This window comes from Salvelinus namaycush, chromosome 29 (assembly GCF_016432855.1).
Source record: "Salvelinus namaycush isolate Seneca chromosome 29, SaNama_1.0, whole genome shotgun sequence".
NCBI lineage: Eukaryota > Metazoa > Chordata > Actinopteri > Salmoniformes > Salmonidae > Salvelinus > Salvelinus namaycush.
The window spans coordinates 11421248-11438544 of NC_052335.1; the positions used below are offsets into that span (position 1 = coordinate 11421248).

Here is a 17297-nt window from a genome sequence, read left to right on the forward strand (position 1 = left end):
CATATAGAATCATGTAGTAACCAAAAAGTGTGAAACAAATCAAAATACATTTTATATTTTGAGATTCTTCAAAGTAGCCACCCTTTACCTTGATGACTGCTTTGCACACTCTTGGCATTCTCTCAACCAGCTTCACCTGGATTGCTTTTCCAACAGTCTTGAAGGAGTTCCCACATATGCTGAGCACTTGTTGACTGCTTTTCCTTCACTCTGCTGTCCAACTTATCCTAAACCATCTCCCGAGTGGCACAGCAGTCTAATGCACTGCATCTCAGCGTCACTACAGGGTCACTACCAGGGTCACTACAGACCCTGGTTAGATTCCAAGCTGTATCACAACCGGCCGTGATTGGGGGTCCCATAGGGCGGCGCACAATTGGCCCAGCGGGTTAGGGTTTGGCCGGTGTAGGCCGTCTGTAACGGTTTTCTTCCAGGGGTGAAGGAGAGGACCAAAGTGCAGCGCGGCTAGTGTTAAACATGTTTAATAAAGAACAAGTAAAACACTACAAACAACAATACAAAATAACAAATGTGCAAAAACCGCCACAGACCTATCTGGTGCAGACAATCACAGAGACAGGAAACAAACACCCACAAAATCCCAACACAAAACAAGCCTCCTATATATGATTCTCAATCAGGGACAACGATTACCATCTGCCTCTGATTGAGAACCATATTAGGCTGGACATAGAAACAGACAAACTAGACACACAACATAGAATTCCCACCCAGCTCACGTCCTGACCAACTAAACACATACAAAACAACAGAAAACAGGTCAGGAACGTGACACCGTCATTGTAAATAAGAATTTGTTCTTAACTGACTTGCCTTGTTAAATAAAGGTTAAATAAAAAATATATTATAATAATCTCAATTGGCTTGAGGCCGGTTGATTCTGATGTCGGGTCATCTGATGACGCACTCCATCACTCTCCTTCTTGGTCAAATAGCCCTTACAGAGCTTGGAAGTGTGTTGGGTCATTATCCTGTTGAAAAACAAATGATAGTCCCACTAAGCGCAAACCACATGGGATGGCGTATCGCTACAGAATGCTGTGGTAGCCATGCTGGTAAAGTGTGCCTTGAATTCAAAATAAATCACTGACAGTGTCACCAGCAAAGCATCCCCACACTATCACCCCTCCTCCTCCATGCTTCACGGTGGGAACCACACATGCAGAGATCCTCCGTTCACCTACTCTGCGTCTCACAAAGACCCGGCGGTTGAAACCAAAAATCTCAAATTTGTACTCATCAGACCAAAGAACAGATTTCCACCGGTCTAATGTCCATTGCTTGAGTTTCTTGGCCCAAGCAAGTCTCTTGTTCTTATTGGTGCCCATTAGTAGTGGTTTCTTTGCAGTAATTCGACCATGAAGGTCTGATTCACACAGTCTCCTCTGAACAGTTGATGTTGAGATGTGTCTGTTACTTGAACTCTGTGAAGCAATTATCTGGGCTAAAATTTCTGAGGCTGGTAAGTCTAATGAACTTATCCTCTGCAGCAGAGGTAACTCTGGGTCTTCCTTTCCTGTGGCGGTCCTCATGAGAGCCAGTTTCATCATAGCGCTTGATGGTTTATGCGACTGCACTTGAATAAATATTTTCTTGGATTGACTGACCTTCATGTCTTAAAGTAATGATGGAATGTCGTTTCTCTTTGCTTATCTGAACTGTTCTTGCCATAACATGGATTTGGTCTTTTACCAAATAGGGCATATTCTGTTTACCAACCCTACCTTGTCACAACACAAGTGATTGGCTCAAACCGATTAAGAAGGAAAGAAATTCCACAAATTAACTTTTAACAAGGCACACCTGTTAATTGAATTGCATTCCAATTGACTACCTCATGACGCTGGTTGAGAGAATGCCAGGAGCGTGGAAAGCTGTCATTAAGGCAAAGGATGGCTACTTTGAAGAACCTTGACTGGTACTGTAGAATTTTGACTGGTACTATATACATATACATATAGTCACTTGAATTAAGAATGTATAAACGACAAAGGATCAATGCTTCCTTCTTTAGTTGAGTGTTTCCTGTGTTGAGAAAGTCCTTCAGTCAGCCGGTCAGTCGGTCGGTCAGTCGGTCGGTCAGTCGGCCGGTCAGTCGGCCAGTCCGTCGGTCAGTCAGTCGGTCAGTCAGCCGGTCAGTCAGCCGGTCAGTCAGCCAGTCAGCCAGTCAGTCTGCCAGTCAGTCGGTCAGTCAGCTGGTCAGTCAGCCAGTCAGCCAGTCAGTGTGCCAGTCAGTCAGTCAGTCAGCCAGTCAGTCAGCTAGTTAGCCAGTCAGTCAGTCAGTCAGCCAGTCAGTCAGCTAGTCAGTCAGCTAGTCAGTCTAGCCTACTGGAACCTCTGAACAGCATGATCTGATCAGCTCCCTCTAGGCAGGCCCTCGTTGCCCTGGTAACCTGCTGACGCTCTGAGGGAGGGAGGGCTCTGCTCAGAGACAATGGCATTCTTTCAGAGAACGCCATTAGCACTAGGACCCTGGAGAAGACTGGGACTCTTGTTGGTGGGCCAGGCAGGCTGACTGGCTGAGCTGTGGAACACACAACCCTACTGAGAGAGAGAGAGCTGAGAGCAGAGAGAGAGAGAGAGAGAGAGAGCGAGACTACAGGAACGCAGTCAGTCGCCTGTGTTGCTCAGTGCCAGAAACGCAGAGCTGGGGCGGAAATGGAGGGGCTCAGGCTCAGTGGAGGGAACTGACATTGCAGACTAGGAGAGGAGAGGTAGAACTATCGGAGAGGAGGAAAGGAAGGAAGGGGCTCGTCTGGACAACAGAAGGATTCTAAGGTGACTTTATGGCTCTTTTCAATCGCTGTCTGTGGTGGTGGTGGTGGTGATGGGGGGAGGGGTGTGTGTGTGTGTGTGTGTGTGTGTGTGTGTGTGTGTGTGTGTGTGTGTGTGTGTGTGTGTGTGTGTGTGTGTGTGTGTGTGTGTGTGTGTGTGTGTGTGTGTGTGTGTGTGTGTGTGTGTATAGACTTTAGCAACCAAAGGAGGTTAAGTGTTGACATGGGCTGCTTCTGTACTTCTAAGTAGAGAAACAGTGTGTTTTTCAGTGAGACAGAGCGAGGGATAGTTATGTGTTTGTTTTGAAGGGAGAGTAAAGGGGAAAGTCTAAGTGAGTGTTGACAGTCGTCGACTGGAGGGAAGGGGTCCAGAGGAGTGTACACTTTTAAGGGAACAGGGGGATCCCATCCATTCATGTTAGAAGGAGAGAGAGTAAATCGAAAATTGAGAGAGAGAAAGAGAGAGAGTAAATTGAGAGAGAGAGAGAGAGATGGGGAGGTTTTAATCAGCTGAGCTTGGTGGTTTAGGGTTGTTGGTATACTGTACACTGTGTCCATGGATAGAGAGAGAAGAGTGATGTTTTAGTCAGCTTTAGTTAAAGTCTTGTAATACATGGGGATGAATAGAGCTGTATGTCATAGCTTAGATTAAGAAGGGACTCTTGTATGGGGATAAGGGGCTGGGTACTGTACGTGCGAGTGTGACAGGCGGCAAATAGGTTGAGAGAGGCAGATCTGATCAGACGCACAGCAACAGTGGAAAGAGCGCGTGGCACAGGGTGAGCACTATCACATCACGTTACACACACACACACACACACACACACACACACACACACACACACACACACACACACACACACACACACACACACACACACACACACACACACACACACACACACACACACACACACACACATACAGACACACACCACATCTCTCTCTCCCTCTTTCCCTCTCCCTCTCCCTCTCTCTCTCTCTCTGTGAATATATTTATAATAAATAGACTCCCTAACCGGGGAGTGTGTGTATTTGCCGGCATATCAGGGCCACTGTGTTTGATAAGAGTGAAAAAGCATGTATGTCATTATTGCATGTGTTTCATCTGTTCACAAGCATCTCTTTATTTACACGTGCAACCGTATTTGTTTTTGTATTATCGTATGGCGGTACGCTAGAATCCTGTGTGTGACTTTCCGTGTGTTTGTTCGCCTGTCCTTAATCTGTGTGTTTGTTCGAGTGTGAGTGTGTTTACATCTCTGTCTGTGTGTAAATGTGTATCCACGGCAGCGCAGGGAATGTTCACTTGTTAGACAGAGTATCAATCTCTGTCTCTGTCTCTCCGTGTCTGTGGTCTGTGTGGGTGATTGGCTCTGCTATTTTTATATATTGATGAGCGAGAGAGAGGGCGGGGGGGAACAGGAGCGAGTGCAAGGGAGAGAAAGAGAGCGAGAGAGAGAGAGAGAGAGAGAGAGGACAGCAAGAGCGAGACGGAAGGAACAGAGAGAGAGCGAAAGAACCTGTCGTGATCTAGTGTAGTTCATTCATAATTCACCCGCCCCACCTTATGGCATCGTTCATTCAGATAATGACCCCCATTGGCTGTGTTCATTTAGGATCTCAGCCCTATATCACCCTGCTAGTCTCAATGAAGAGACCCCCTATGTAGGAGCTCTCACTGTGTCTGGACTCCAAACACCCTGTAACTGACATTTCCCCGTACCCCCCACCAACGGCAATAAACGCCTGATGCAAAAGTCCGATTTCCATGTCATATTTACTTGAAATGAGCCTTCATTTATCCCAGATAAAACATGTGCTTGATCAATTGCTTACCAAAGGCAACTAATGCGGGGCTTCAGCTATTGGTCCTCTTTACTGGTTACCAGCATTGGTCTGGTCTAGTCAAAATAGACATGTCCAGTCCTGTGTAGTCTGGACGTGAGAGTGAAGGCCAGTCAATGTTATAGATACCATCCACCCTAAACCCAATGGGTCAATAACGACTTTCATTTGACACACAGGTCAGCCGTAACAAAGACAGTAATTTCTCTCTTTGAGCTAATTCACGTATACCCTCCTCCCTCCTTCTCTTTCCTCAGCTAAGCGGCGTGTGCGTTTAGTGCTGTGTTAATGCAGTCTAAAGCCGTATAGTGGAACCACAGCATATTAGTGGAAAGAAGAAGGATGGTCTTTGTGTGTCCCCCCAGGTTATAATTGTCATTGACTCTTCAATAGCCACCCTGCTGTGCCCGAATGGAGTCATTGTCCACAGCACAGCGAGCCTGGCTCAATTAGCTCCACTCACGTCAGTAAGAGAGCGCCCAGCGTGTGTGTGTGTGAACAGTGTGTGTGTGTGTGTGTGTGTGTGTGTGTGTGTGTGTGTGTGTGTGTGTGTGTGTGTGTGTGTGTGTGTGTGTGTGTGTGTGTGTGTGTGTGTGTGTGTGTGTGTGTGTGAACAGTGTGTGTGTGTGTGTGTATCCTCTTGCTAACTAACTCAGTCCTTATAAAGCTCGGGTAAAAATAGAGCGGGATGAAAAAAAAAGGTTTTATATTTTGAGAGATGTTCTCATTCCTAGCTGAGGTTGCTGACAGATTTGAAGGGATGATTCTGGTGTGTGTGTGTGTGTGTGTGTGTGTGTGTGTGTGTGTGTGTGTGTGTGTGTGTGTGTGTGTGTGTGTGTGTGTGTGTGAGTGAGTGAGTGAGTGAGTGAGTGAGTGAGTGAGTGAGTGAGTGAGTGAGTGAGTGAGTGAGTGAGTGAGTGAGTGAGTGAGTGAGTGAGTGAGTGAGTGAGTGAGTGAGTGAGTGAGTTTAAGGAGTGTGTCGGACAGGAATGCCACTGCTTGTGTGGAGAGGGCTCTGTCTTGTGTTTTGGTCAGATAAGATGTTCATTTTCCAAATCTGACTTGTGTGTGCACATGTGTGGGTTTCTGTGTGAGTGTGTGTGTTGTTCTGTGTGTGACTGTGCATGATTGCGTGCGTGGTGTGTGTGTTGGTGGAGGTATGGCGTGACGCTGGTTGCTAAGCGAGGCAGGGACGTGGGTGGAAGGATTTCCTGTCGACAGGAGAGTTTGCTTATGCGGGGAGGGCCGTGCCGAGGGGAAGTGTGTGTTGTGTTTTTCTGTGTGTGTGTGTGTGTGTGTGTGTGTGTGTGTGTGTGTGTGTGTGTGTGTGTGTGTGTGTGTGTGTGTGTGTGTGTGTGTGTGTGTGTGTTATTTGCCTCGATCACTCATCAAGCAACACACACACACTCATGAGTAGTCTCTCACATCGCTGTCTGGACAGACAGACCAAACACACACACCACTGTAGGCCAGGGGCATCCAATTTGGAATAGCCCATACATCTATAAGTGGGTGAATGATTGGGCATCATTTGATGTGACAGGCTGGCCCTTCTACTTTCGTGCCAAACCTCCTAGTCTGTTGACTGTTATTTGGGTTGCATAATGTCCTGGCTGGCGTAATTTGGCTGTTCTGTTCTTTTAGATGGACCTCGTGGCACATCCCCCAAAACCCCCATGACGTTATCCCCATAGCATGGACCTGCTCTCTCTCTCTCTCTCTCTCTCTCTCTCTCTCTCTCTCTCTCTCTCTCTCTCTCTCTCTCTCTCTCTCTCTCTCTCTCTCTATCTCTCTCTCTCTCTCTCTCTCGCTCTCTCTGTCCTTCTCTCTCTCGCTCTCACTCTGTTCTTCTCTCTCCCTCTCTCTCTCTGCAGTGATGTCATGTCTGTTTTATTGTGTCCCACACGTGAGGGTTGCCATTGCCATATGCACCATCGGCATGGCTCCCACCATAGTTACGTAATTGACATTGAATGAGAGGGAGGGGTGACGTCAGTCCCTCTGGTCCTCTCCTCTCTGGCTAGCTACAGTGATGTCATAGTTAGAAGCAGCCATACAAAGTCATGGTAGCTAGCGAGAGGGGAGGAGCCAGAGTGTTTTTTTAAACTACCTCAGGACCAATCAGATTTATCTAATGTGTTTACCTCCTTTGCGGCATCCCTCTATGGCAGACACTGTTATCAGATGCATTTAACACACAATCAGGGATTTGGCCCCGTCACTTCATTCAAATAGCAGCCCAGCCACTTGGTTTGGATATAAGGAGGAGGGTTTGGGGCAGGAGAAATGTAATATCACTCAAATTCGTAAATGGAGCTATGGATACAATGATTGACAGTCCATGAGATCATATTTTAAAGCTATACATTGTTTGTAAACAAACACATTGTTTACTAACAATGGAGGAAAACAACTTTATATGGTTATTATATAGTAATACAGGTGTTGTTATTATATAGTAATACAGGTGTTGTTATTATATAGTAATACAGGTGTTGTTATTATATAGTAATACAGGTGTTGTTATTATATAGTAATACAGGTGTTGTTATTATATAGTAATACAGGTGTTGTTATTATATACTTTGGCCGCCTTTCCTTCCAGTTCTCTGCTGCCAATGACTGGAACGAATTGCAAAAATCACTGAAGCTGGAGTCTTATATCTCCCTCTCTAACTTTAAGCATCAGCTGTCAGAGCAGCTTACCGATCGATCACTGTACCTGTACACAGCCAATCTGTAAATAGCACACCAAACTACCTCATCCCCATATTGTTATTTATCCTCTTGCTCTTTTGCACCCCAGTATCTCTACTTGCACATCATCATCTGCACATCTATCACTCCAGTGTTAATGCTAAATTGTAATTATTTTGCCTCTATGGCCTATTTATTGCCTTACCTCCCTACTCTTCTTCTGCATTTGCACACACTGTACATAGATTTTCCTATTGTGTTATTGGCTGTATGTTTGTTTATGTGTAACTCTGTGTTGTTGTTTTTGTCGCACTGCTTTGCTTTATCTTGGCCAGGTCGCAGTTGTAAATGAGAACTTGTTCTTAACTGGCCTACCTGGTTAAATAAAGGTGAAATAAAAAATACAAAAATATGGTAATACAGTAGTTGTTATTATATGGTAATACAGTAGTTGTTATTATACGGTAATACAGTAGTTGTTATTATATGGTAATACAGTAGTTGTTATTATACGGTAGTACAGTAGTTGTTATTATATGGTAGTACAGTAGTTGTTATTATATGGTAATACAGTAGTTGTTATTATATGGTAATACAGTAGTTGTTATTATACGGTAATACAGTAGTTGTTATTATATGGTAATACAGTAGTTGTTATTATACGGTAATACAGTAGTTGTTATTATACGGTAGTACAGTAGTTGTTATTATATGGTAATACAGTAGTTGTTATTATATGGTAATACAGTAGTTGTTATTATACGGTAATACAGTAGTTGTTATTATACGGTAGTACAGTAGTTGTTATTATATGGTAATACAGTAGTTGTTATTATATGGTAATACAGTAGTTGTTATTATATGGTAATACAGTAGTTGTTATTATATGGTAATACAGTAGTTGTTATTATATGGTAATACAGTAGTTGTTATTATATGGTAATACAGTAGTTGTTATTATATGGTAAAACAGTAGTTGTTATTATATGGTAATACAGTGGTTGTTATTATATGGTAATACAGTAGTTGTTATTATGTTATATTTGAGATTCTTCAAAGTAGCCACCCTTTGCACACTCTTGGCATTCTCTCAAACAGCTTCACCTGGAACAGTCTTGAAGGAGTTCTCACATATGCTGAGCACTTGTTGGCTGCTTTTCCTTCACTCTGATGTCCAACTCATCCCAAACCATCTCAATTGGGTTGAGGTCGGGGGATTGTGGAGGCCAGGTCATCTGATGATGCACTCCATCACTCTCCTTCTTGGTCAAATAGGCCTTACACAGCCTGGAGGTTTGTTGGGTCATTGTCCTGTTGAAAACAAATGACTAAGCACGAACCAGATGAGATGGCGTATTGCTGCAGAATGCTGTGGTAGCCATGCTGGTTAAGTGTGCCTTGAATTCTAAGTAAATCACTGACAGTGTCACCAGCAAAGCACCCCCACACCTTACATTACATTACACCTCCTCCTCCATGCATCGCGGTGGGAACCCCACCGCGGAGACCACCCGTTCACCTACTCTGCGTCTCTCACAAAGACGCGGTTGGAACCAAAAATCTGAAATTTAGACTCATCAGACCAAAGGATAGATTTCCACAAGTCTAATGTCCATTGCTTGAGTTTCTTGACCAAGCAAGTCTCTTGTTCTTATTGGTGTCCTTTAGTAGTGGTTTCTTTGCAGCAATTTGACCATAAAGGCCTGATTTACACAGTCTCCTCTGAACAGTTGATGTTGAGATGTGTCTGTTTCTTGAACTCTGTGAAGCATTTATTTGGGCTGCAATTTCTGAGTCTGGTAACTCTAATGAACGTATCGTCTGCAGCAGAGGTAACTCTGGGTCTTCCTTTCCTGTGGCGGTCCTCATGAGAGCCAGTTTCATCATAGCGCTTGATGGTTTTTGCGACTGCACTTGAAGAAACATTTAAAGTTCTTTACATTTTCTGTATTGACTGACCTTCATGTCTCAAAGTAATGATGGACTGACATTTCTCTTTGCTTATTTGAGCCGTTCTTGCCATAATATGGACTTGGTCTTTTACCAAATAGGGCGTCTGTATACCAACCCTACATTGTCACAACACAATTTATTGGCTCAAACACATTAAGAAGGAAAGAAATTCCACAAATTAACTTTCAACAAGGCACACCTGTTAATTGAAATTCATTCCAGGTGACTACCTCATGAAGCTGGTTGAGAGAATGCCAAGAGTGTGCAAAGCTGTCATCAAGGCAAAGGCTGGCTACTTTGAAGAATCTCAAATATAAAATATATTTTTATTTGATATTCTATAATAGAATTAACATCAAATATCCCAGAATGTACCTTTAATTGTCTAAAGGGAGTGGTAGAGGCTTTTGTCTTGAGAATAGCTTGTCTAATGGTCGTTTTATTGTCTTATGCTGTTCTGTTGTAAGAGGGAGATTAGACTTCAGCTGTGAGGCCACTGAGACCTGTAATCGCTGTGCCATTGTAGCGAGGCCACTGAGACTAAGACTGGCTTTGAAACTGATCTCCCTCTGTTGTGTCTCGTAACTGTGTGTGTGTGTGTGTGTGTGTGTGTGTGTGTGTGTGTGTGTGTGTGTGTGTGTGTGTGTGTGTGTGTGTGTGTGTGTGTGTGTGTGTGTGTGTGTGTGTGTGTGTGTGTGTAACTATGTAACCGTAGATACAGTTTTCCGGTGTCTGACCGTTTGACCTGTGTTGTTGATGCTCAACTGAGAAATAACAAAAATCTGAGAGGAGAAAAGAAGGAAAACCAACTGAGAAGGAAGAGGTTGCGACAGAAACTTGGTGACGTTTGCAATTTTAGCCAAAACGTCTGGTTTTTAAAGAAGTCCCAAATAAGTGGAAAAACGGAGAGCAGCCATCTAGTTCTGTGTATCTGGGATTAGAAAAGTAGCTGTCTGTTTTATTCTGAAAGCTTTGTGGCTACACCCATCTATCGCTGACTCCCGCTCTACAGTCTCTTTAACTGGCTGCGTGCACACACACACACACGTACACACACACTGGACTCTCCGAGTCTGAGGAAATCAGAACGGACTTAACCCTTTGTGTACTGTAGACAGCCATGCAAATACATTACGGTGATTTTCCAGCGATTATCTGATTATCTGATTACTGTAAGAACTCAGCTAGACTAAGGCTCAGTCCCAAATGAAACCCTATTCCCTACGTAGTGCACTACTTTAACCAGGGACCATAGTACTCTAGTACAAATTAGTGTGCTATATAGGGAATAGGGTGCCATTTGGCACTCATCCTTAACCTCTCAAGGACAAACCAAACCACACAGCCGTGGTCTAGCTCAATGACCACTATTCAGACACTCAATCCCAAAGTTATAATCACACTCTCAAACTTACACCCTGACACAATAGACATTGGGTATGGACTTTGTTTTGTTCCAAACGTGGTTTTGGTCACGGAATGTTAACCACGGCCACAAACAGTAGAACTCAAAGCAGCATCATCACACTTAAAATCCCTAAACTGATCCTCTGGCCCCTCCTTCTCTTTTTCCTGTCTTCCCTCTGCCGGTCTCCCCTCTGTCTGTCTCTTTCTCTTTCTCCCTCTCCCCAACTCTCCCTCTCTCCGTACCCCCTCTCTCTCTCCCTCTCTCTCTTTCTCTCTCTCCCCACCTCTCTCTCTCTCTCTCTCTCTCTCTCTCTCTCTCTCTCTCTCTCTCTCTCTCTCTCTCTCTCTCTCTCTCTCTCTCTCTCTCTCTCTCTCTCTCTCCCTCCATGTGGGGGCCTGTTCCCTGGCAGGACGAGGGGAAAAAATACCTTCCCATATGATATAAACACAGTGGGCCCAGCAGTGTGTGTGTGTCACCTGAGACGACGGCTGGGCTGCACCACAGCAAATGGGAACAGCTGCCTTCCAACCATTGGTCACGAGTGTGTGTGTCTCCCGTGTCACACACATTCTCAGATCCTTCACTAACCATCTATTAACAGACACACAACACAAAACAGCGTGCTGACTTACAGTACAAGTACACTCTCAACCTCCCTAGCATCTCACAGTCAATTTAGCCTAACATCTTTAGACCAACAGAGCAGCACTTTCCCTGACAATTCATTCATAACAAATAATATACAGTGATTCAAAATAAACATTCAATTCAATACTGTTACTCATCACTTTCTCTCTCAGCTGATTTGACTCAAACCAAATTCATCTCTGCTCCTCTCTTGTGTAAGAGAGTGTGAGTGTTCTCTCGCTCTCTCTCTCTCTCTCTCACGCTCTCTCTCTCTCTCTCTCCTGTCTCTCTCTCCTCTCTCTGTATATCTCTCCCCTCGTCTCTCCCCCATCTCTCTCCCCCCTTCTCTCACGCTCCCTCCCTCCCTCCCTCCCTCCCTCCCTCCCTCCCTCCCTCCCTCCCTCCCTCCCTCCCTCCCTCCCTCCATCTCTCTCTCTCTCTCTGAGGGAATGTCCTTGGCCCATCTGACTTGCGTCCTCCCTCTGAGCTGTCCGTCAACCCCCGGCGCCGGGCCTCTCCCCTGCCAGGCAGCCAATCAGAGCAGGAGGTGTAAATTATGTCAGATAGCGTATGGTCTGAGAGGCGGGGCCTCCCTCCAGGTGATCCATTATAAAGACACCTCTTATTATTATTATTAAGTGTTGGAGGGGCCACTGTAGGAGAGGCCCTTAATGAAAGTGGAGCAGGGAGAGAGAGAGCAGTGTGTCTGTGTGAGCGCGAGAGCTGAATATTCAGCAGCTGCTACCAGACTTGCTGACTCCTCGCGTTCATGCTCTGAATATAACGTATGATATAAGGCTTACACACCAACACGCCTCTGATGCACTCTGAGAGGGTATGCGTGTGCCCGTGCGTGCGTGCGTGTGTGTTTACAGTATCTACTAGGAGTTTTGTAACTGAGCCACTGGATCCTCTTTCCCAGTATCTTGCTGGTGTACTGTAAGACACTGTAAAGAAAATGGGGGGGGGGAGACTTCAGGAGAATATAATGCAGGTATGCAGGAGTTTACCGGGGAGATTTAGGAGAGAATGTGGAAAACGGAGAGAACTGCACGCGTTTGGAGGAGACTGTGGTAGATGAAACACCACGGCAGTGCATAGCAGACAGATGTACGTCCCAAATGGCACCCTTTTCCCCCTAGTGCACTACTTTAATCAGGGCCTTAGTGCACTATAAAGAGATCGGAGGGAATAGGGTGCCATTTGGGATGCAGAGAGACTTTATAGGAATGTAGACGGAACAGAGGGACTCTAGAAGTGTGTTAGGGTTCTGAGAGCTCTGGTTCTGATAGGAAACAGATTGTTGTTTTTCCCCCTCAGATCTCTGGTGGTTGTGTCTCGGGTCACGACTCTGAGGAGAGGGTTGAGGCCTGCTTTGATGATGAATATGGATCAGGTGCTCTAAATGTCAGCTCCCAGTACTTCTTCTTCTCTGCTCTCATCCTTCTCTCCTCTCTCATCCTTCTTTCTTTTTCTTTCTTTCTTTCTTTTTCTTTCTTTCTTTCTTTCTTTCTCTCTCTCTTTCTTTCTTTCTTTCTTTCTTTCTTTCCTCAATTCCCTGTCATCTGTGCAGTATCCATGGATCAGGATCCATGGATCTTCTCTCTCCTCTCGTCTCATGTCCTCTCATCCCCCATATCCCCTGGATGAAGCCCTCTCCCTGAGCTCCACATCTAATCATGGCACCATCATTTCTCACTCTAATTCTTTTGGCAGGGCCTGTCAAACAGCATACGCTAGAGGACACTGTGACTTTGAGATGCTGCTAATGACACAAGGATATTTCCCCCTCGCTCTTTGGTGATTAGAGAGAGAGAGAGGGAGAGAGGGAGGCAGGGATATGGGTGGGAGAGGCAGAGAGAGGTGATAGGAGCAAGGCCGAATTACCGAACAGGCACACAGGTCTACGTCCCCCAGGGCCCCCGATCTCCAAGGGGCCCCCAACAAAAATAATATTATTTTATTTTATTTTTTGGGTCCCCTGGAGGTCGGGGCCCCCCAGATTACATACAGTACCAGTCAAAAGTTTGGACACACCTTCTCGTTTAAGAGTTTTTCTTTATGTTTACTATTTTCTACATTGTAGAATAATAGTGAAGACATAAAAACTATGAAATAACACATATGGAATCATGTAGTAACCAAAAAAGTGTTAAACAAATCTAAATATATTTGATATTCTTCAAAGTAGCCACCCTTTGCCTTGATGACACTCTTGGCATTCTCTCAACCAGCTTCATGAGGTATTCACCTGGAATGCATTTCAATTAACAGGTGTGCCTTCTTAAAAGTTAATTTGTGGAATTTCTTTCCTTCTTAATGTGTTTGAGCCAATCAGTTGTGTTGTGAAAAGGTAGGGGTTGTATACAGAAGATAACCCTATTTGGTAAAAGACCAAGTCCATATTATGGTAAGAACAGCTCAAATAAGCAAAGAGAAACGACATTCCATCATTACTTTAAGACATGGAGGTCAGTCAATGTGGACATTTTCAAGAACTTTGAAAGTTTCTTTGAGTGCAGTCACAAAATCCATCAAGCGCAATGATGAAACTGGCTCTCATGAGGACCGCCACAGGAAAGGAAGACCCAGAGTTACCTCTGCTGCAGAGGATAAGTTCATTAGACTTACCAGCCTCAGAAATTGCAGCCCAAATAAATGCTTCACAGAGTTCAAGTAACAGACACATCTCAACATCAATTGTTCAGAGGAGAATGCGTGAATCAGGCCTTTATGGTCGAATTGCTGCAAAGAAACCACTACTAAAGGACACCAATAAGAAGAAGAGACTTGCTTGGGCCAAGAAACACAAGCAATGGACATTAGACCGGTGGAAATCTGTCCTTTGGTCTGATGAGTCCAAATTTGAGATGGTTGGTTCCAACCGCCGGGTCTTTGTGAGATGCAGAGTAGGTGAACGGGTGATCTCCGCATGTGTGGTTCCCACCGTGAAGCATGGAGGAGGAGGTGTGATGGTGTGGGGGTGCTTTGCTGGTGACACTGTCGATAATGTATTTAGAATTCAAAGGACTATCGTTTGTTTTTCAACAGAACAATGACAAAACACACCTCCAGGATGTATAATGACTATTTGACCAAGAAAGAGAGTGATGAAGTGCTGCATTAGATGACCTGGCCTCCACAATCACCTGACCTCAACCCAATTGAGATGGTTTGGGATGAGTTGGACCACAGAGTGAAGGAAAAGCAGCCAACAAGTGCTCAGCATATGTGAAGTCTTGAAGGAGTTCTCACAAATTCATTCCAGGTGACTACCTCATGAAGCTGGTTGAGAGAATGCCAAGAGTGTGCAAAGCTGTCATCAAGGCAAAGGGCGGCTACTTTGAAGAATCTCAAATATAAAATATATTTTGATTTGTTTAACACTTTTTTTGTAACTACATCATTCCATATGTGTTTCTTCATAGTTTTGATGTCTTCACTATTTTTCTGCGTAGTAAAAATTAAGAAAAACCTTTGAGTGTGTAGGTGTGTCCAGACTTTTGACTGGTACTGTATGATAGTAAAATGTGTAGTATTGCAGGAAATTAGCTTGAAAATGCCAACATTTTCTCTCAGCCTCATTGCAAAATGTGAACAATAGCATGAGGGGGGGGGGGGGGGGGGGGGTACGGTAGTATGGCCCTGGATAGGAGAAGATGAGCTGACGATAATCACAAGAGAGAGGTGAAGGAGAGGGAGTGCGAGAAAGAAAGGTCGGTTAACTGCAAAACTCTTTTTCTAGCCTTCTTTATGTGGCAAAGCACGTTGTGATTCTCATCCACATTCTCAACCAAACTTGCTGGGGAGCAGAGGAAGCCAAAAGTGGGCGGGTCTCTGTAACAGCCGTTTCAGTGGTTGTTGCCATGGCAATAAGTGTCGTGGACAAATTGTTGGCTAGTGGCTGAGGGCCCGTGCTGTTGTTCGATACAGATGAGGGAGGGAGGGAGGGAGGGAGCGAGGGAGAGAGGGAGAGAGGGAGAGAGGGAGAGAGGGAGAGAGGGAGAGAGGGGGAGAGGGAGAGAGGGGGAGAGGGGGGGAGAGAGAGAGAGAGAGAGAGAGAGGCGCCTACAGCGTACTGTGTATTAAATGCAGAGCACACTACTCTGTGCAGGCCAAGCCAACCACTACTCTGTGCAGGCCCAGCCAACTTTCCCACTTTAAAGCTTCCAAACACACATAAAACCCATTAAGTTCACTCTGTCTGTCTACGCCCACCTCTTTTAGAGTAAAACCAATGAATCTTCAATCTAGTCTCCTGTTTTAATTTGTGCAATGGCTCCTTTGCATATAGGCGATACCTTCTGAGCTGGCCATATATCAAACATACACTGATACTTGAACACACACTTGTGTATAGAACACAGAGTGCCAGGAGGGAGCTGCAGTAACTGTCAAAACGGAAGAAATGTGTGTGTGTGTGTGTTTGTATGGTGTGTCACAGAGAGTCTGAAATATAGAAGTTAGAGGGCCTTTGGGCTCTTACATTTTTTTATATTTTAAAGCCTGACCTGAGGCCAGTGCACAGTGCTCAACGTTAGACTTAAAGTCATAGTCAGTCTGCTCTGCTGTCTGTGTGTGTCCTCCCCTAAGGGAGCTGGAGGCTGCACACTCACCGGTCACCTTCACTGCACTACACTGACCTCAGATCAGCCAGAAGAGTTGGGGTTGTTTGTGTAGAAGTTTAGTCAGTTCAGGGAGAGAGGGAGTGGTGACTGTGGAATCATAGTGAAGGCTGCCTTTCTGTGTGATGTGTCATATTATGGTGATTGACAGACGGCTTAGTAGCGTGTCGTACGCTTCTCATTTATTTCCACTGTTACTGCTGACAGCTAATCATTTGTTTGATACATGTGTCTGTGACTACTTTTGATTCGCACTTCAATTAATTACATTCTGTATGGCATGTTAATACAGCATATTGTTTTTTCAAGTGCTGGTCATGTGTTTGATAGTGTGTCTTTGATACTGTAAAAACTAGGTCTCTCTATGGTCTCTGTGTGTGTGTGTGTGTGTGTGTGTGTGTGTGTGTGTGTGTGTGTGTGTGTGTGTGTGTGTGTGTGTGTGTGTGTGTGTGTGTGTGTGTGTGTGTGTGTGTGTGTGTGTGTGTGTGTGTGTGTGTGTGTGTGTGTGTTCCTGGGCAGCTCTAAGGAGAATAACACAATGAACCCTGACCTCTGTCTAATAAACTCCCTAGGCTCTGTAGCAGGGCGAGAGGCAACAGAGAGACACACACAGGACTATCCTGTCCCATTGGTTAACTGGCCTCACATGTTTGCCCTGTGGAGCCCTGCTAGTTGTTGTCAAGGGACCACAGGGAATGGAAACTGAAACTGATTTCATTGACTCAAGCAGCTAGAGAAAACCACAACCTTTTGTACACCAATGTTGTGCACATATAGGAGGTTATTATTTACTCACCGTCTCTCTCTCTCTCTCTCTCTCTCTCTCTCTCTCTCTCTCTCTCTCTCTCTCTCTCTCTCTCTCTCTCTCTCTCTCTCTCTCTCTCTCTCTCTCTCTCTCTCTCTCTCTCTCTCTCTCTCTCTCTCTCTCTCTCTCTCTCTCTCTCTCTCTCTCTCTCTCTCTCTCTCTCTCTCTCTCTCTCTCTCTCTCTCTCTCTCTCTCTCTCTCTCTCTCTCTCTCTCTCTCTCTCTCTCTCTATCACAGGCCCCATAGGGCTCTGGTCAATAGTAGTGCACTATAGTAATATGGTGCCATTTGGGATGCACATTATGAGATTTTGTATTCATTCTATTCTCCCTTCAGTGGCCAATTCACTGAAGGCTTCGAAAGGACTGTAAGGTCTCTGGTTTATAATGTATTCTCAATTAGAGACAATTAACCATGTGAACCTGACTGACCTGAGCACAGTTTTGACACCCTCTTAATAGACTGTCTCGCTGAGGATTTCATGAACCTCTTCACCCCTGTAAACATTTGGTCCTCGTGCCACTCATTATAGAGAAGAG

General features: G+C 44.9%; 1 protein-coding gene across 1 annotated transcript in view; it reads left to right on the top strand.

Annotated features, from left to right (window-relative positions):
• Positions 1–2548: 2548 nt before the first annotated feature.
• ches1 (checkpoint suppressor 1) overlaps positions 2549–17297 on the top strand; it is a 54232-nt gene continuing 39483 nt past the window's right edge. Inside the window, exon 1 of the mRNA XM_038968598.1 lies at positions 2549–2799. The gene's annotated coding sequence lies outside the window, so the exon portion shown is untranslated. The remainder of the gene's footprint in view (positions 2800–17297) is intronic.